Raw genomic sequence first — 21066 nt, 5'->3', positions numbered from 1 at the left:
CCACTCAGTGATACGTCTCCCTTCCCCTCGCTCCAGGGGGCACAAAAAAACAAAGCAAGCACCCCCCCCATGCCACCAATGACTCTGAGAGTATCTCCTGCTAAATGAAGCTGTAGCTCAAGCATAGGGTTGCCAGACACCCCCGGTGGAGGCGGGGTCCCCCGCTGCCAGGCCCTGCCCCCCAGCCGCCAATCAGCTGCATAGCCGGGGGAACTTACCAGTAGAAAGAAGGTGGCCTAGGCCATGTCGCCAGCATCACACAGGAAGTGATGTCATCACACCAGTGACTTCCAGGTGACGCTCTGGTCTCTGGATAAAAACTCTTAAGGTAAACGCTGGTTTTACGTAGAGTTTTTGCCCAAAGACCAGAGCGTCTCCCGGAAGTCAATGGCATAATGACGTTACTCCCTGTGTGATGCTGGCGACATGGCCTAGGCTGCCTTCTTTCGACTGGTAAGTCCCCCCCCCCATCCCCCTAGGACTCCAGCACTCTGTGCCTGTGCTGCCGCTTAAAGGGCCCGCCTCTAGCTGCCTGGCCCACCCCTGTTCCTCTCCTGTAAGCTGGGGGGGGGCAATCTGTCGCTGTTGCAGCTTCACAGCTTTGAGCTCTTGTGCTCCAGGGCGGGCGGGCTGACCGGACCACGTTTCAGACAGCAAGGCGAATAGGCCGGGTGTGTTGTCAGAGTTCGAGCATCCGAAAAATCAGAAAGATGAATAAATGAATAAAACAAATACACACGTTCAGGCATTCGGCACACGCTCATCATCACCTTAGTTCCCACAGCCGGGTCTTCTCTCCATGGCCCCTGACCACGAGGACACGACGGAATCCCCGGGGAGACATGAGTCCTTCATGGCTTATGATGCTCCCAAGACTAGAGCAAGACGCAAGGGTGAGAGAGTTTCTTGCTCAAGTCTTAGACAGTGTAAATGGCCTCTGTCTTCCCCCCCCCCTCCCACACACACACACGCAGCCCTTGAGGATGACCTTACCGCCCCTTCCTGTTCCACAGGAGGAGTTTACATTCTAGCAATTTGGCTGTTTCCTTCTTTGTCCCTTTTGGGTGTGACATACTGGCAGGGTGTGGGGCAGTAAACCATTGTCCTGCTTCGGCCAGAGTTGTCAACATCACCAAGACCTGGAGGGGTCGATCCTTGGAGTGTCATGGCTCCTTTCCCCAACCCTCTCCTTTCTGCCAGCTACGAGTTTGCGGCTTGGTTCCTGCTCATGGACAGAGTGTGGATCCAATCACTGAAATACTATGGTGAATTTTTGGGTGGAGGGAATTCACGAGAGGGAGGGCAGGAAGGGTTGCCTCAGGGCTCAGTTCTCGTGGCCCTTTCTTACATTCCCAGGGGAATGCTGATTGCCACTTTGGGGTCAGGAAGCAATTTTTCTCCAGACCAGTTTGGTCAGGAGGGTTTTTGTCAACTTCTGGGCGTGGAACAGCGGTCACTGCAGGGGTGGAGGGGGAGGCATTTTTGAATTTCCTGCATTGTGCAGCAGGGGGTTGGACTAGATGACCCGGGAAGTCCTTTCCAGCTCTGTGATGATTCTACGATTCCTCCACAGTTTTAATTATTTAACTGTGGATTTTGTATTTATTTTGTAAGCCTCCTCAGAAGCCATGTGTTGAGAGTTTATACAGGATATAATTTCTGGAAATAAATTTCTCCACTTAAGGTGAAGCTGCAGCAATTAGTTGGTAGGAGTCTTGCCCCGCTGTGGTCACACAGGGAGGGGCTGTGGTGAGTGGGGGGGCCTGATTTTAAATCACTGTGCTGTTGTTGACTCCCCCCCCCTCTCTCTGCACCTTCCTAGTATGTTAGGAAAAAGAGACACAAGGAAGAGGCCTTGTTTGGGTCCGGAAGAACTGGAGAAGGGAGGGAATGACAGGGCCCCCAAACAACCCAGACACAGCCCCCCCCCGCCCCAGTGGGTGTCAGCTGGGGGGTACAGGATCTGATAGCGGCAGTCATCCCCTGTCCAACTAGAGAGTCACGCCAGAAGCCATGCAACAGAATTATTGTCTAGCGCTTTAGACATTCCTCTCCACGCATCTGGAATGCATCAACATAAAATATGTATGCTTCCGAGTTATTAAACAAACCACCCCATTAAAACTGTGATTTGTATTTCTGTGAGTTTTTGCTGGAAACAGGAAATAACCCCTGGAGTTTCCCCATTGCCACCAGCTGGAGGCTGTGTGGGAAAGAAGCACACACACACCCCACACACACACTGATTTCCATCCACGCCTTGGACATCATTCCAGGATTTGTTTCAGGATTGTGACTCTAGTGAAGGTGGGCAGAAAAGGGCTAATCTCCATGCAAAGGAATGCAAGCATGCATACACCCTCCTCCTCCCAGAGGGAGCAGGAAAACCCATCCTTCAAAGATTTTTCCTTGCGCTCCTCTGATCTTGCTCCAAGAGGGGAATGCTAAGATGGTTTTAAGTCATGTGAAGCTGGCATGCCAGTTCCAAACGACTACAGTCTAACATGTGGATTTTAAGCACTATGATAGCAGCTAAAATAAGTAATGCCGCATTGGGTGGAGCGCACCAAACCACATGGTCCCTGCGCAGCCAGTGTCAGTGGCCCACCAGAGAGCCAGTCGGTTAGTTGCTGGCAAGGCTGGTGCTCCTTTCCTGGATTTCTGAGATAACCAGGGCGATTAGCACAATTGCCCCAAGGCACCCTCGTCCTTCCTGTGGAGCCCACTCAGTTGCCTGGTCCACTAAAGAGGAGGGGGAGGGGTCCAGCTCCAGACCATAAGAGCAGCCCTGCTGGAGCGGACCAGTGGCCCACCTAGTCCAGCGCCCCATTGGGCAGTGGCCAACAGTTGCCCTGGAAGGCCGGCAAGGCATGGAGACCAAGGTTTCCCCCATGTTGCCTCCCAGCACTGGTATTCACAGGTCTCCTGCCTCTGGCTGTGGAGGCTCCTTTCAGTCATCATAGCTGATAGCCATTAATGGACCTCTAATCACCTTCAAAAATGTGAAGAACATAATTTTATCATGGTCAACTTTTGTTCACCGTACGCCAAATGAGGCCACACCATAGACCTTTAAAGAGACATTACAACAGTGGTTGGTTTATGGTCAGTCCCTTTGCCCTATCAGCCCGCCTACCAACGGGGACCGTCTCAAGCCCACCTCAGCGTGCCACGCCCCTTAGGTCAGGAGGGGAGGGGAGGGCAGCCACAGTCAGGGCTCCTTCCACCATGGGGCCTGGGGGGATGGGGTGCCATGATCTGTGGGTAAAGGGCAGTCTGCTGTGGTTGTTGAAATTTTAATTGATATTGCTTACTTTAATTGACCACTTGTAGCCATCTTGGAGTTTTCCTGAAATCAAAAGGTGAGAACGGCCCTGCTGAACCACAGGCCCCGTTCCGCTTCAGCCTGTCAGACTCTCGGACAAAGAGACTCTCAGCAACACTCTCTGGCAATGATTTGTTTATTGCTGAATAAAGTTATTCCAAGCTGAGAGCAGTATTGGGTCAGAACTGAGGTTCTGGCAGCAAAACCCCCAATTATAGGCAGTTCAAACCAGGCCCCTCTTTGGGTCCCATCCAGTCATGCCCCACAACCATCCTGCCTAGCTTTCGCACGCTCTACACCCCCCGCCTGTGAATATACCGTTACTTTCTCCAAGACAGCGAAGCAAGCACAGTCATCTCCAAGGTCATCCCCGCGTAGGGAGGTATCTTAGGAAGAGTTACATCGCCAGAGCCATTCACACACTCACTCATACAACTTCCTCAGGAATTTCCCTCCCCAAAACATGGCAAACGAGAGTCTGAGTTTGACACAGCCCTCCTCTGGAAGTGCCTAGACAGTCACTCATTGTCCTGAGTCCAACCTGGTAACATGCTACTCCCCCAGGTCCACCCAGCTTTCAGAGGGGCTTTCTCCTTTGGTACACGGCTACCAGCTGGTCAATTTCAGAAATTTCTGCCAAGATGGTCATTGCTCCTAGCTTCCCTTCTGCATTGCTGATTAAAGGCTCTGCCTGATGCCCACATCTACTACTACCCGATGACTGGTTATTTCAGAGACAGCTTACCACACTTGTCCACTCCTGGGGAAATAATGATTTTGCAACTGCCTCCCTTTCCTTGGCACATGTTTTAGATAGCATGTTCGAACAGTAGAATCTATGTAATACAGAGAGCAACTACCAGCATTTAAAATAGAAAAGGGGTTATTTAAAAAGAAATTCCACATACATACGCTGCACAGCAACAGATCGAGCAAGGAGTACAAATAAAAGGTGTAAACACAGAATCCTCTGTCCCGCAGCCTTATACATGCCCTAGCTGGTCTTATTCTGTGGCAGGCTACTTAAATTTTAAAGTTACAGCATTCTAAATGACTCCCGTTATCTTGGAGTCTTTGTTTCGACTGCCTGCTCTTTGTCAGTTCCATGTGGCAATGGTGGCCATCACACTGAAGCCCAAGTGTAAGAGCTCCTTCCCCCAGATGGAATCAAATAAAATAGAACCCATGTCCTCCAAGGGAATTTATCTCCTCTCTCTGCCTGCCTCCCTGTGTCTAAAACAATCCCTTCCTGATACCTCCATGAAGGTACAGTCCAGCCTCCTACATCCCAAGTCACCTGGTCAACTTCAGGCTAAGGTGTCAGCTTGCCATTTCACTGTCTCCTGCTGGGACAGCTGTTTGCATTTATAAAGTATTGATGGCTGGGTACTCAACAGAGCAATTGACAGGATGGGTGACACCTGGGAGCAATCACCTTCTCCCTTCATGCCTATCTTCTGCTACCAGAAACACATTTTTTAAAAACCAAGGGTGGGGTTTTTGTAAGTCCCCAACCTCTAAATACTTTGGCCACCCAATGAGAAGGGAGCCCTCACTGGAGGAGAAGACCATGATGCTGGGAAAGACTGAAGGTCAAAGAAGACGGGGACGGCAAAGGATGAGATGGTTAGACAGTGTCATAGAGGCAACGAACATGAAATTGAGCCAACTTCAGAGGACGGCGGAAGACAGGAGGGCCTGGTGGGAGCTGGTCCATGGGGTCGTGGAGAGTCGGACTCGACTGTGCAACTGAACAACAACAAAAACTCTAAATATTGAGATGTAGCCCAAAATGTAGTGTGTTACTCCACAGTTCCACTACAGCAACTTTGCTGGAAGAGTATCTGGGTCCTTCTTATAGCTGTTACCGGGAATGCCTGGGCTATGTGGCAAAACTTGTGAGAGCAAGACAGAATCTGTTGGTGGGGAAAGAAGGAAAAGCACAACAAGCTGTTTCCAATTAAGTCTGGAGCTCTGAGGCTTCACTGCGTGGGAGCAAACAAACTGCCAAGAGTAAATCCTCCCCACTTGGCTTGTTTGGTTCGGGTGGATCTTATTTTAGAGAATATTTTAACGCCTACAGAGACCTCTCTGATGCTTACAGACTGTCAGGGTATCAACTTAGTTGAGAGCTCTAGCTACTCTAGGGAAATTCTTTAGTGACGTGAAAAGGCCAGAAATCTCAGATGGAGAAATGAAGAGTCTGGCTGGCTCTGGGAAAATCAAACAAGCCAAGAACATGCAAACTCATCATCCCCGCCTTAAGAACAGCCGGGGGCACCATAAAAATGGCAATTCCTTGAGTTTGGTTGGTAAGGAATGGTGAGAAGTAGCCACTGGGCACCTGTTTAAGCTTGCTGCAAAAAGATGGGCACACCTGCCCATTCCCACTCTGCGGGGGTGAACTTGGGCCAATCACACACTCTCAGCCTCACCTACCTCTCAGAGCTGTTGTGAGGACATGTAAGCTTCATGCTGGTTTCATTTAAGTTGGGAGCTCTGAGGTGTCATGGGAGAGAAAAACATGGTATAAATGAAGTAAAGTAAACAGATACAATAAAATCCAAAGTAGATTGGGGTGCATGTTGGAGCCACACCTCTTACAGCAGGACATCCCATAACAATTGGGCAGAAAGCTCCACGTCTGCCCTAGACATAGACGTTCACAGCGTAACAAGGCTGGGATGACCATCTAGTTCACCTTATGTTCAGGCAGAGGCTGACCCAAGAGACTGGTGGCAATTTCCCCTACAAAAGCCGCTCACGCGTGCCTGTCAGCCCTTGCAAGGCACCCCTAGGCATGCTTTGTCGATTCAGACCAGAAGTCTTATCTGGTCCCGCACTCTTTCTTCACCAGTGATTACGAAATGGGCCCAAGGAGCTCCGAAACTGGACACAACAGAGGCGTCAACGCCAGTCTCCGTTCTTCTGTGTTGTGCTTGGATGGTGGGATGAGAGTCTGACACCGCTAACCGGCACAGCCCTACAAACCCCATCCGGACCGACCCTAAAGCAATGGGCTTGAGGACACCAGCCTTTGTCTTCCCGATGCACGAAGGCAGGCGGGACTCATGTTGGAAATGGCGCTTTGCAAAATGCCAGCTCCAGCATGACGATTGACAGGAAGAGTACAACCCACCTCCCTGTATCACACACCGCTGTCCAAATGCTACAGGTAGATCACAGGCAAAGCAGCCCTCCTCCAGGCCCAGGCAGTAGCTACCGCCATGCAAGAGAATTTTGGTGCCTGTCAAAATGAGGTTCAAGGGCAGGATCCTTCCTGCTACCCCCACCGGCCCCTTCGGCCAGTTCCACTCTGCTCCCACCAAGGAACGCCTGCTCGTTCTCACACACAGGCATTAGCCAATTGTTTCTAATACTGGTTGTGCACCCAGGGGATTGTGCTCCGAGCAAAGAGCTGTACGCCAGGAGTTTAGGATATCTTCCGTAGGGCCCTCATAGCTGGATGGCTGGACAGAAACAACTGCGGAAGCTGGAGCAGCGGGCAAGACAAGAGGCAGCTCACTTGGGTGCACAGGAATGAGGGCCGGGAGAGAGAACACGCAGAGGCGAGAAGGACCCCTGGAATCCTTTGGGGGATTCAGCCCCGTCTCCGAGCAGATGGTGCCGGGGGGGGGGCTCCCATGTCCTCCAATTGTTTCTCTCCCCACCTGCCACTATTCATTTACAAGACTCATCACCCCACCCCTTTCTTCTACTAGCGTCCTCAAGGCAGTTTGCTGCTGTTGCCCTCGCTGCGCTGCTTGCAGAAGGCAGCATTTATTTATCGCCATGACTTCATTACAGGAAAGGACTCTGTTTGGCAGGAAACACGTGTAAGAGACTGCGTTTCCAGGACAAGTGTCCTTGCCAAGTACACCGGAAGGTGTTGATGGGAAGGGAACTCTGATGAGGTGCAGACCGTACAGACAGGCATGGCAGAAAACTTGGTTTCTGCTTCTCGCAGTTGTGTCTCATGGAATTTGCTCGACCTAATCCTCTACAAGTCCATTACATAGCACACTCCACCCCCCCATTGAAGCTTAAAAGCAGATGAAGGTTAGGACTGGAGATGTCAGATTTCTGGGAATTCTGATAGCGTTGTTGTCTCTTCCAGTGACTCTTCTCTTCTCCTCTCATGATGTGAGTACAAGATTCTCATTTCAGTCATTTTAGCTTCTGGTGACAGTTCAGGTTTGATTTGATCCAGAACCTGATAAATACGGGCCCATTAATCCTCTGTTCAAGGGACAGGAGTTTTTGTGCAGGCCAGTCGGCAGCCCCATTGATAATTGAGGCAACACTAAGGTTCCTTGATCTAACAGAGGGAAACTTGCATTTGGTACGGGTGAGTCTGGACTCTCTAATTTGGGGGCTGGCTCCTAGACACAAAGAAAATCTGTCGAGGCTTCACATGGGAAGCCAGAAATTATCTCTGTCTATTGCCTGCCAACAAAACAGGTGGATAAAGATCCACCACCTGTGATACGGGCTTCAAGGACTCTGAAAGAAAAGCTGTTTTCCCAGCGGCAGAAGGGCAGAGTTGCTTTCTTGCTGCCCCAGAGGAGAGTCCAGGGCTCCTGCTTCTGGTCTTCTCATTTCCCATCCCCCACGCATGCTGACAGGAAGTGGTCATTGACACCACGGCAACTCATTTCCATTTTCCTGTTTGGAGGAAATGAGCAAGTGGACGATGACCAGTTGAGAGTATCAGCTGAAGATGGGGGAGACAGTGCACAAAAGATGCATTCGAAGGAATGGCTATCCCGGAATGACCATTCCATGCATCCATTTTCCTGTTTGGAGGAAATGAGCAAGTGGACGATGACCAGTTGAGAGTATCAGCTGAAGATGGGGGAGACTGTGCACAAAAGATGCATTCGAAGGAATGGCTATCCCGGAATGACCATTCCATGCATCTCACTGTTACTCTCTCTTTCTCTCTTTCTCTCTCTCTCTATCACACACACACACACACACGCCCACCCACACACACACACACACACACACACACACACACACACACACACACACAGAGAGAGAGAGAGAGAGCGATATGCATCCGTTCCCCAGAAGTCATGATGTAGAGGCCAAAGAGTTAGAGTGCCAGGGGTTTCTTTGGGAAGGGGGACAGGACCAAGAATTGCTGCCAGGCATGTGTCCGCAGATCAGGAGAAATGCAAACCTTCCCAGTGGCTCCTTTCCTAGGCCAAATGTGATGGCAGAGGCCCAGCAGCCTCACAGAGGAGGAGGGGAACCAGCAGGAAACACCCCCCCACACACGCACACACACTGGCGCTGTCCTAAAGGAACTGTGGTCCCAAACCCTCACCCTTTAGTGGAGAGGCCTGTTCCTCCCTCCCCAAATGCATTGAGCCCAAGTAAGTGTTACCAGTGTTCCCTCTAAGCTGAGTTAGTGTGAGCCAGCTCACAGTTCTTTAGCCTCCAGCTCACAGGGCAAACTAATGTATGCAGCAGCCCAATCGCTCACCCACAACTTGAATGCCAGGAGCTCACAAAGTAGAATTTTTGCTCACAGGACTCCACAGCTTAGAGGGAGCATTGAGTGTTACCCCTGCCAGCTTAGATTTAAGAAGCTGAATTGCTGCCTTCAGTTTCTTGGGGGAATTTAGCTAAACGGCAGGCCGCAGTGAGAGGTGGGGTATTAAGCAAGATCTGGCGACCAATGTTTACGGAGATCTGTCCCTTTAAACCCATTTTTGGAGCCAAGGACCAGGCCAATATTAGAAGAGAATAAGTTAAAATAACAGGATTTAAATATACACACACAGACTGAAGAGCATACACCCGAGATATTGGAAAGGGAAGGAGGCAGCGGACACACAGGAGGGAATGGAGAGGTTCTGGGGTGGTCTTGGAGAGCTGGCTGATGCCTGGGGCTCTGGGAAAGGAGGTGCGTGACAGCCACCAGCGTGCCCCGCACAGAGGCCTGATCGGCATCAGGGGTGATAGCTTCCCGGGGTGCCCAGGCTCAGCCACACTGGGCATCATGCGGAGGACTGGGCACATTCATAACCCTACAGTGTATCCCGAGGGCATGGTGACCTCGGTGAGCTAGTGTGGCAGTGATGTGATGGGATCCATGTTGCTGGGCAAAAGGAGTGTTTGGGGTTTCCCAGGGACTCCTCATCACAAAAGGTGGGATGTTTGTTTCCAGACAGGGGTGAGAATGAGGCCAGGTGGTGATTCTTCAGTTGAACCTGGAAGTCAGTGTTCTTCCTGATAGCCTGGGATAAAGAAGGGGGAGAGGCACACGCAGGACAAACAACCGGACTATTCTGACAGGAATAAACTTATTAGCCAGGGGGGAGAAATACCATCCAGAGTCCAGAGTGTGACCGGATTTGAGGCAGGAAGTTGCTTACAAACATAATCCACTCACACCAGAGGAGATGGGCCAGATGCCTTGTCCTTCTCTCTGCATCCTGGCAGACAACAGTCAGCGTCTTCTTAGCCACTTAGTTGTGGCTACGTTGTGGGGACAGGCGCAGTGATTATCCAGCCTTTGTTCTACAGAGGAGTAGAGAGGAAAGGGGGGGGAGAGATACTTGGAGGAATTTAGCGACAGTGCCAGCCCTGTCATGAGTCTGTGTCTCTGGAGGACAAGATAGTCTCTCTCAGTCTCCTTAGCAAGTCACCTCTCGTGCCAAGCCTGGCTATTGGCGTGCAGTGCTGTTGGGGGGAGGTTCAGAGGTTCTCCCTAGGCGTTGGGCTGTCTTTTCTCCCATGGAAAGACCACTCCAGTTGGAGGGCTGTTGCCCCTGTTACATAAGGACGGTGCCGGCAGAGACCCATCGACAGAGGAAAGCGGCAAGAGTCTGAGCGAGAGGCTGCAGGGGAGAGGCAGCGGCGGGGGGGGGGGGCTACCAAGGCCAGTTTTGTGAATGTGAGCTTCCCTCGGGAAGGTCGGTGTTCAGAGACGTGTGTCTAGGAAACGCATGGTGACAAACCCACAAATCTGCAGTGCCATGGGAAGAGGAAGGGGCTGGAGAAGACACAGAAGGAAGGAAGGAAGGAAGAGAGCTGCGCCACAAGGGAGGCGGGAGGGAAGGCGAGGAGCTGCGGGCACAGAAGCAAAAGGGGTCACCACCATCCCCTCGGAGGAGGAGGAGGAGGAGGAGGAGGAGGTGCCTTCTGCCCACCAGGCTTCAACCTCACCAATTAAGCCACTGAGGCAGTGATGTGCCACCAGCACGCAAGATGGGGGTGGGTGGGGGGGTGGGCTGCCATTCACCAAGAGAACCAAGAGAGACGCAACTTCCTGCCAAGGCTCTCCACTTGCCGTCTTCTGCCCCGCCTCGCTGAGGGACGGAGAGCAGCCCGGCTATCTCTGCCCCTCAGGCCTGCCAGGCTTTGCCCGTGGGCAGTGACAGACTTCCTTCCTTGGCCGAGCGGGCAGGAGGGTGAGCCGGGAACCTCTCAAGGCTGCGGCTCCTTTCCTGTTCGGCTGCCCCCAGCAGTCCTCGGGACACCCAGCAGGCGATGCGTGAGGGGGGGAGGGAGGAGAGAGGAGCCCCTCCTGGGACTCCCTTATCACTTCATGTTCATTTTAACAGTAAACAAACCACACCCGTGTGCCACCGGGCATAAGAACATAAGAGACGCCAGTGTTGGATCAGGCCAAAGGCCCATCCAGTCCAACACTCTGTGTCACACAGTGGCCAGAAATACCAGTGCCATCAGGAGGTCCACCAGTGGGGCCAGGACACTAGTAGATGCCCCCCCACTGTTGACCCCCCCAAGCACCAAGAAGACAGAGCATCACTTGCCCCAGAGCCGCTATCTATACCTTGTGGCTAATAGCCACTGATGGACCTCTGCTCCATATGCTTATCTAATTCCCTTTTGAAGCCGTCCATGCTTGTAGCACCCACCACTTCCTGTGGCAGTGAATTCCATGTGTTAATCACTCTTTGGGTGAAGAAGTACTTCCTTTTATCCGTTCTAACCCGACCGCTCTGCAGTTTCATGGAGTGCCCACGAGTTCTTGTATTGTGAGAAAGGGAGAAAAGTACCTCTTTCTTTACCTGCTCTTTCCCATGCATAATCTTATAAACCTCGATCATGTCACCCCTCAGTCGTCTTTTCTCCAAGCTAAAGAGCCCTAAGCGCTTTAACCTTTCCTCATAGGGAAAGTGTTCCAACCCTTTTATCATTCGAGTTGCCCTTTTCTGCACTTTTTCCAAAGCTATAATATCCTTTTTAAGGTGTGGTGCCCAGAACTGCACACAGTATTCCAAATGAGGTCTCACCATTGATTTATATAGGGGCATTATGATATTGGCTGATCTGTTTTCAATACCCTTCCTAATAATCCCCAGCATAGCATTGGCTTCTTTATTGCAGTCACACACTGTCTCGACATTTTCAGTGAGTTATCCACTACAACTCCAAGATCTCTCTCTTGATCAGTCTCTGCCAGTTCAGACCCCATCAATGTGTATTTATATTTAGGATTTTTGGCTCCAATGTGCATCACCTTGCACTTGGCCACATTGAACCCCATTTGCCATGTTGACGCCCACTCGCCCATCCTTGACAGATCCCTTTGGAGTGCCTCACAATCCTCACTGGTTTTCACCACCCTGAACAACTTTGTATCATGCGCAAATTTAGCCACTTCACTGCTTACTCCCATCTCCAAATCATTAATGAACAAGTTAAAAAGCAGTGGACCAAGTACTGATCCCTGCGGTACCCCACTGCTTACCGCCCTCCACTGAGAAAATTGCCCATTTATACTCACTCTCTGTTTTCTATTAATTAGCCAGTTTTTGATCCATAAAAGGACTTGTCCTTCTATCCCATGATTTTTGAGCTTACTTAGGAGCCTTTGATGAGGAACTTTATCAAAAGCTTTCTGGAAGTCAAGGTAAACAATATCTATTGGATCCCCCTTGTCCACATGTTTGTTCACCCCCTCAAAGAACACTAACAGGTTAGTGAGACAAGCCCATGCCGCCCTGGGCAGGGAGCCTCAGCCACACCACACACACCCCCAGCTCCCTCCCGTGGGATCCGCCCCACCCTCATCTTCTTTCCTGAGGCCACGGATGGGTCCGGATGGTGTGACAGTTGACCCGGAATGTGGCCGTGGGGAGGGGGGGGAGGAGAGGAGTGCCATGGGGCCAAGTCTGTTTAGCCTGACTTTGGGACAAGGGGGTTTCACCTTTTTAAAAGCTGTCTTAACATCTGCTCCTCATTTGAGGAGTACCTTATGGGGTTTTTTTAAGGCTGCTGCTCAATGTTTGCTTTCTGCCCATGGCTCATTTTTAGCCTTGATTGTTTATCACTGAATTTGTTTCTTTAAAAACGTAGTAACGCACCTTTCTGCCAGATAACTGGGACACGAGGTGGGTAGTATCGGTTAACATTGTACAAAAGACAGTTCTTAAAAACAGCAGAATTAAAACTAACTTAAAACAGCCATCAGAAAACTAAAACCCGGGGGGGCACCCACAGGGTAATGATCTCGAAGAGCCCTTCCGAAGAGTTCGGTCCTCCAGGCCCTCCAAAATCCCAAGGGAGCAGAGACAAGACCCTCTCAGGCCACCGGCTTCTGTAAGACGCAGCGATCCCGGGACACGTCACGCCATTCTGACAGAACCTGTCACACTTTCCAGAATGGCAAGCCTTGGACCCTCATGCACACCTGTCTGAGGGTCAGAAGGAAACGGCAACAGCCGGGGGGGGGGAGCCACCGGGGGGGGGAGGTCTGTGAATGGCCACTTAAATAGAGACACGACCTCCCTGCGGCCGACCCAGGTCGATCCACTCAGTCCTCCCCAGCACGCACCCCGTCTGAGGCCCTCTGTTAAAGACCGTGGCAAGCAAATCCACGGGTGCCAAACGAAATCTTTGCCAGACAAGTCCAAATCCCTTCATGTACCTTGAACGTCTGCAAAGGTATCGGGGACTTATATACCCAAACTACATCCGTTTAAAACCCCCAAAAGTGGCTTACATAAAAACAATAAAACAATATACATTTTAGTATAAAAATACATAATAAGCCATTTAAAACCATTGGTATATCGATGGCAGCATCTCCCTTATAAATAAAAGCCAAATGGTGGTGGCACTTCTCTAGAACATTCCACACACTCCAAAATCATTCAGTCATTCAGAGGGTCTCCCTATCCACTGGCTGCTTTGCCTGAGTCCTGCCTCCAATATTCTAAACATTTTGCTGTTCCCCCCCCCCCCCCCACAGCCAGTCAGAACACAGAGGTTATTTGCATATGCAGCCTCACTGGCCTCTGCCTCGGAACACAGAGCTCTTTTGCATATGCAACTTGATTGGCTTTTGCCTCTAACATTCTAAACAGTTTGCTCTTCTGAGGTAAAATGTGTCCAATCTCCAGGTGAGGGCTGGAGATCACTCAGAATTACAACTGCTTTCCAGATGGCAGAGATCAGTTCCCCTGGAGAAAATGGTGGGCCCTGTATCCCTATATGCTGCTGAGGTGGCCCCCGTATGACAGCCAATGTGAGGTAGCAGTCAGGGCTTCAGAGCACGGGAGAGGCTGCAGGTGTGTGTGTGGGGGGTGGAAAGCTGAAGAGTGAGGGGGAAATAAAGGTAGGTTGATGATTGGCTGGGAAGGAGATAGGGTTGCCAACTCCAGGTGGGAAATTCCTGGAGAGGATGAGGTTTCAGGAGGCGTGGGACCTCGGACAGGTACAAAGCTATAGACTCCACCCTCCAAATCAACTATTCCCTTCTGGGGAACCATCGTTGCCAATCTCCAGGTGAGGGCTGGAGATCACTCAAATTTACAACTGTTCTTTAGATAGCAGAGATCCGTTCCTCTGGAGAAAATGGTGGACTCAGTGTCATTATACCCTGTTGAGGTCACCACAGCAAATTGACACTGAGTGTCCAAGGCCGGGGCACCCGCCCAGAGCCTCTTTCTAGAGGCCGTTGTATTTATTTCCATAATGGGCCTTTTTCCTAGTAATATAATAAAGTGCATTTACACACATTCAGCGGTGCAACCACTTTAAATAGCTTCAACTAGACATAGATCGGCTCAGGGCCTAGATGAGACATCTGCCCTGGACCCTTTTCAATCAGGCTTCAGGCCTGGCTTTGGGACTGAGACAGCGCTGGTTCCTTTGGTTGACAATCTTCATCTGGATAAAGGCATGTCAGCTCTGTCGATCCTTCTGGATCTATCAGCAACCTTCGATATACAGTTGATCATTTGGTCCTGATCAACTGCCTTGCTGAAATGTTTAAGAGTGGTGGATTCTAATCTGGAGAACTGGGCTTGATTCCCCACTCCTCCTCCTCCTCCACATGCAGCCAGCTGGGTGACCTTGGGTCAGTCCCAGTTCTCTCAGAGCTCTCTCAGCCCCACCTGCCTCACAGGGGGTGTCTGTTGTGGGGAGGGGAGGGGAAAGGTGATTGTCAGCCGCTCTGAGACTCCTTTGGGTAGTGAAGGGCCATGGGGTATAAGTCCAACTCTTCTTTCCCCCCAGAGATAAGGGGCACTGCCCTTATCCTCATTCCTCCAGGGACGCTTTCAGAGGGTTTCTTTCAGGGAGGAGAGGTCTTCTGGATGAATTGTGGGGTCCCCCGGGGCTTGATCTTCTCTCCAACGTTATTTAACATATGTATATATATCTATATGCACCCTCTTGCCAAGATCATCAGGAGGTTTGGGGTTGGGGGCCACCGATATGCTGACGACCCTCAGCTCTCCCTCCTGCCGAATAAGCAGCTGGTGGTGGCAGGGCTCTCGGCTGTCCTGGCCCGGGGCCTGGATGCAGCCATCCAGTGGTTAAAGGGGAGCTGGCTGAAGCCGCATCCATCCAGGACGGAGGCCATGGGGCTGGGGAAGACTGAGGCGCTAGCTGGATGGTCACTCCAGTGGGCTCAAGGTGTGGTAGGATTCTACAATGGTTCTGTCATTGTATAAATAAGTGTCCGTGGTAGCGTGGTCAGCATTTTTCCACCTGCTCCAGGCACGCCAGCTGGCTCTTTATTTGTCTGGATCAGACCTTGCCACATGGATCCATGCCATGGCCACATCCAGACTGGACTACTGCAATTCATTCTATGTAGGGCCACCCTTGAAAACACTTCAGAAACTGCAGGTGGTCCAGAATGCAGTGGCCAGGTTGCTGACTGAAATATCATGGTCAGCTCATAGTACTGTGGCCGTTGCACTGGCTACCAAGTAGCCTCTAGATCCAATTCAAGGTGTTGCCGTTCACCTTCAAAGCCCTTAGTGGTCTGGGACCCTCACACCTGTGGGATTGCCTCTTCTGCGACAACCCGCCGGGCTCCCTTTGGTCATCATCTAGGAGCCTCTTGCAGGTGCCTGCCTGCCCCAGGGATGTCTCAGCTAGCTGTCACCAGGGGATGGGCCGCCTTCTCCCTTCTGGCCCCTACCCCGTGGGATGTACTCTTGGATGGCACCTGGACTTGCTTAGTTTCTGCAGGGTATGCAAAGCTGAATTGTTTAAGAAGAAGAGATTGGATTTGTACCCCGCCCTTCACTTGGAGTCTCAGAGCGGCTTACAAACTCCTCTCCCTTCCCCTCCCCACAACAGACACCCTGTGAGGTGGGCAGGGCTGAGAGAGCTCTGACACAAACGGCTCTTTTTCAAGGACAGCTGTGCCAGAGCTTTTGACTGACCCAAGGTCACATCAGCAGGTGCAGGTGGAGGAGTGGGGAATCAAACCCGGTTCTCCCAGATTAGAGTCCGCGCACTTCACCACTGCACCAAACTGGCACTACACCAAACTTAACCACTACACCAAACAGACACCCTGTGAGGTGGGTGGGGCTGAGAGAGCTCTGTCCTTGAGAGAACTACGGCTTGCCCAAGGTCATCCAGCAGCTGTGAGTGGAGGAGGAGTGGGGGAATCAAACCCGGTTCTCCTAGGTTAGAGTCCATGTGCTTAACCACTGCACCAAACTGGCAACTTTAGATTGGCCTTTGAAGGGTAACCATGTTTGGGCTGTTTTAATAGTGGCATAATATTTTAATATTATTTTATACTTGTCATTTGTTTTTATGTCAGTTGCCATGAGACCCTTTGGGTGAGTGTGATCAAAAACCTAATTAATAAAATAATTTCCTGGAAGATTACTGCGCTGGTTAGCTCTGCTGGTCCCTTGCTCCAGCCATCAAGCTAGACGCAGGAAGGTGAGGGGTGTGTGTGTGTGTGTGTGTGTTTTCCTCAATTATGTTTTTCCAGTTTTACCACTGGAAAGACTGGAAAGTTTTAGGAGCACTGAGACAAACTCCTATAATTTTTTTTTGGAAGTGAAATTCGTAGAATCATAGAGTTGGAAGGGGCCATACAGACCGTCTAGTCCAGGGGTGGCCAAACTGTGCCTTGGGAGCCACATGCGGCCCTTTCGCACCTATCGTGGGGCTCCCAGCAGGGCGGCTGGGGAGGCGAAGGGGAGGGCCTGCCTCCCCCGATCCATCTTCCCTTCCCCAGCCAGGGTTCCCCTCCCTGGGTAGGCTTGAGGGGGGGGGGGGGGGGGGGAGCAGAGAAAGAAAGCAACTCTCACTTTAAATGCATTCTCAAAGCCCCCCCCCCCCAAGCCTACAAATATCACTGGGCAAATAAATATCACTATCAACAACTATTTGTATCCCTTTTGTTTTTATTTTTGGCAGTCTCATTTAATGTTAATAAAAAGCAAATTTGCACGTTTTCCAATAAAAACGTGTCTGTAGTATTTGTTCATGTCGTGTGGCTCTCAAACATCTGATGTTTATTCTGTGGCTCTTACATTAAGCAAGTTTGGCCACCCCGATCTAGTCCAACCCCCTGCCCAATGCAGGACCAGCCTAAAGCATCTCTGACAAACATTTGTCCAGCCTCTTCTTGGAAGCTGCCGGTGAAGGGGGGAGCTCACCACCTCCCTGGGCAGCTGATTCCACCTCTGAACCACACTGACCGTGAAAAAGTCTTTCCTGATATCCAGCCGATACCTTTCTGCATGCGATTTAAACCCACTGCTTTAGGTCCTCTCCTCTGCTGCCAACTGGAACAGCTCCTTGCCCTCCTCCACATGACAGCCTGTCAAACTAAACATTCCCAAGTGGGCCCCCTCAGCCTTTCCTCGTAGGGCTCAGTCTCCAGACCCCCGATCATCCTCATCGCTCTCTTCCACACCCTCTCGATTTTGCCCACATCCTTTTTGAAGTGATTTGTATTCATTCAGTGCAGCCAGGTGCTGCTCCACAACCTCCCTGTCAATGTCAACTGGGCACTCAGGTGTCCTGTTATGTCCTATACCATCTCTAGATGGGCTTGAGTTCTTCTGGGAGAAAACTGAGGCAAAAAAAGTCATTAAGCCTGTCTGCTTTTTCTCTGTCCTCCACCAGAGTTTCTCCTTCTACTCCCAAAAGCAGTCCAATTGCCTCTTTTACCTTGCATTTGCTTCTCACATATCTGTAGAAGTTTTTTTTATCATCCTTGTAAGATTATGTTTTATTCAAAATGTATAATACAGAAGTTGTCTGTTAGACAACCTACAGCATTAGATAGTAGTTCCAATGTATATTGTAGACACATACAAAATATTTTCAAGGATATCTTAAGTGTGAAAAACTTTGGCACCAATATGCTACAATTAACGTATAACTGAAGAATTCAATTTTTATGAAGTTCAACTTGATATCCAAGTATGCAAGTAGTTCTACCTGTTGTGACTGTGTTGAGAATTTCTGTCCAAATACACTTTTTAAAAATCACATAATTTGTTATCTACCTTCAGCTCTTATTTTTGCCTGCGACTCAGATGGCAAATCCGAGATGGCAAATCCTAAGCAACATGTGCTGCGGTAGTAGATCTCTCTCCAGTATGTGGCACACTTGCAGTTTCACTTGCAGAAATCTAAGGAATTGACATTTTGAAAGTTTCATAAATATGCCAATTCGTACAATTTTAACTACATTATAAATTATGCATTTTATCTTGTTAAAGCAATAAAATATGTTCAGGTTTGATAGGAAAGTATTACATAAATTTCAGTTTTTCAAAAAAAAATAAATCCAAAAGACTTTTTTCCTCAGTGGCTTTGAAACTTCCAGAAATTTTGCATGTCTACGCCAAGCAGCCTTTTGGGTGGCAAGACACAGGACTCCTGCCAGCGGTCGTCCACCTCCTGCTCTGTATTTTTCATGTGTGGAAGTGTGTGTGTGTGTGTGTCCGTGCGTGCGTGCGTCCGTGTGCACACCTGGAAATCATGGCAACTTCTGGTAACTGACCCCTACTGGGGGCCTGGAGGATATTCAGAGTGGTGGCTGAATAAAGCCTGCCCCCACCTCCTGCCTCTGGTATTTCAAGGAGGTCTCCCATCCAAATACTTGCCAGAGTCGACCCTGCTTAGTGTCCAAGATCTGACAAAACTGGGCTTGCCCGGACTATCCAGGTCGGGGCATGGTGACTTCTGGTGACTGATCCCTACTGGGGGCCTGGAGGTGGCTGTTGTTGCTGTTCAGTCGCACAGTCGAGTCCGACTCTTCGCGACCCCATGAACCAGATCCCGCCAGGCCCTCCTGTCTTCCGCCATCCTCTGAAGTTTGCTCAACTTCATGTTCGTTGCATCCATGACACTGTCTAACCATCTCATCCTTTGCCGTCTCCTTCTTCTTTGACCTTCAGTCTTTCCCAGCATCAGGGCCTTCTTCTCCAGCGAGTGCTCCCTTCTCATTGGGTGGCCAAAGTATTTGAGCTTCAGTTTCATTCTGGCCTTCCAGGGAACAGTCAGGGTTGATTTCTTGTAGGATTGACTGATTTGATCTTCTTGCAGTCCAAGGGACTCTCAAGAGTCTTCTCCAGCACCATAGTTCAAAAGAATCTATTCTTCGGTGGTGGCTGACCCTAACCCTAACCCTGCCCCTGCCCCTGCCTCCCAACTACTGGTATTCCAAGGAGGGGTCGCGTCCAAATACTTGCCCGGGTTGGCTCTGCTTAGCTTTCGAGCTCTGGTGAGGGACCGACCGGGCCTTGCCTGGGTATCCAGGTCAGGGCGTCCCCCTCCTGCTCTGGAGTGTCCAAGCTAGCATTAGCTGAGCTGCTAGCTGCCGCCTCCTCCTCTCTGTATTTTAGGGTTTCTACATTCAGAGGAAGACAGCCCTGTAATTCTGATTCGCATAACACCAAATACGCCGTCAAATGCTGTGTTCCCCATCGGGGAGCAGCTACAGGAACGAAAGAGGCCAGACCAGGAGGAGGAGGACGTGAATTCTTCGATCTGATTTCTTCACACAGTCACAGAATCCTGGTTCTGCAGGATCATGATAAAGGAAGGGAAACGCCACTCGCTCCATGGGAAAGTTGTTCCAGCAGCACCTGGGCCCCGGCTGACCAACTCAGTCTCGCCTGCACAGCCCACCTAGCCGAGCCACCTGGACCTGTCTGTCCCCGGTGCAGCCGGGGCTGGGGGAGACTGGCGCTGTGACCCCGATTCCTCCACCCAGCGCAGCAGCCCGCGGGCACCTACCTTCCTCAGAGCGCCTCCCAGGGGGTCCTGCCGTCGCCACCTCCTCCAGGTACCAGCTACTCTCCACGCAAGGAAGACAGGAGGCGAAAAGCCTTAATCCGTGCAAGGCGGCAAGTCCCGGGGGGCGGAATCTAAGAGGTGGACTCCCCCCCCCACTCAGAATAAAGTGAACGAAATAGCCTCCCTCTCTCCCCCTCTGGCGCAGCCTGTTGCCTTCCCCGTCTCCGCTGGAAAGCTGCCCCAGAGACGACTAAGGGTGAGAGATATGAGAAAGGGAAGGAGGGGGAGGCAGGAAGGGGCCGGGAGCTGCAGCTGGCCCTCAGGAAGTTTGGACACAGAAGAGACTCTGCGGAGACAGACTTTCCTTGACAACAGAAAGCATGAGGTTAGCAAAGTACAGACTGGGAAACGGCTCTGTGTAAAAGACTGAAAATCGGAGCTGGTACATATTATCTGGAGTTGTTGTCCGAATCAGTGTTCCCTCTAAGCCGAGTCAGTGTGAGCCAGCTCACAGTTTTTTAGCCTCCGGCTCACACATTTTTGTCTCAGCTCAGGAAGGACGGCTCCAGAGTAAACTAATGTATGCAGCCGCCAAATCGCTCACTCACAACTTTAATGCCAGTGGCTCACAAAGTAGAATTTTTGCTCACCAGACTCCTCCGCTTAGAGGGAGCCTTGGTTAGGCTGCAGAAAAGAGCAACTCGAATGATAAAAGGGTTGGAACACTTTCCCTATGAGGAACGGTTAAGGCGCTTAGGGCTCTTTAGCTTGGAGAAACGACGACTGAGGGGTGACATGATTGAGGTTTATAAGATTATGCATGGGAAAGAGCAGGTAGAGAAAGAGGTACTTTTCTCCCTTTCTCACAATATAAGAACCCGTGGGCACTCCATGAAATTGCTGAGCGGTCGGGTTAGAACGGATAAAAGGAAGTACTTCTTCACCCAAAGAGTGATTAACACTTGGAATTCACTGCCACAGGAAGTGGTGGCAGCTACAAGCATGGACGGCTTCAAAAGGGAATTAGATAAGCATATGGAGCAGAGGTCCATCAGTGGCTATTAGCCACAAGGTATAGATAGGGACTCTGGGGCAAGTGATGCTCTGTCATCTTGGTGCTTGGGGGGGGGGGTCAACAGTGGGAGGGCTTCTAATGTCCTGGCCCCACTGGTGGACCTCCTGATGGCACTGGTATTTCTGGCCACTGTGGGATACAGAGTGTTGGACTGGATGGGCCTTTG

At 50.8% G+C, this 21066-nt stretch overlaps 1 protein-coding gene across 1 annotated transcript in view; it reads right to left on the bottom strand.

Moving 5' to 3' along the window:
* The window catches only part of PEAR1 (platelet endothelial aggregation receptor 1), a 70570-nt gene extending 50725 nt beyond the window's left edge, over window positions 1–19845 (bottom strand). Inside the window, exon 1 of the mRNA XM_015416491.1 lies at window positions 19826–19845. The gene's annotated coding sequence lies outside the window, so the exon portion shown is untranslated. The remainder of the gene's footprint in view (window positions 1–19825) is intronic.
* Between the last annotated feature and the right edge of the window lie 1221 nt (window positions 19846–21066).

Source organism: Gekko japonicus, unplaced genomic scaffold (assembly GCF_001447785.1).
Source record: "Gekko japonicus isolate JY-2015 unplaced genomic scaffold, Gekko_japonicus_V1.1 scaffold2456, whole genome shotgun sequence".
Taxonomy (NCBI): Eukaryota; Metazoa; Chordata; class Lepidosauria; order Squamata; family Gekkonidae; genus Gekko; species Gekko japonicus.
This window is presented reverse-complemented; position numbering and strand designations above follow the sequence as displayed.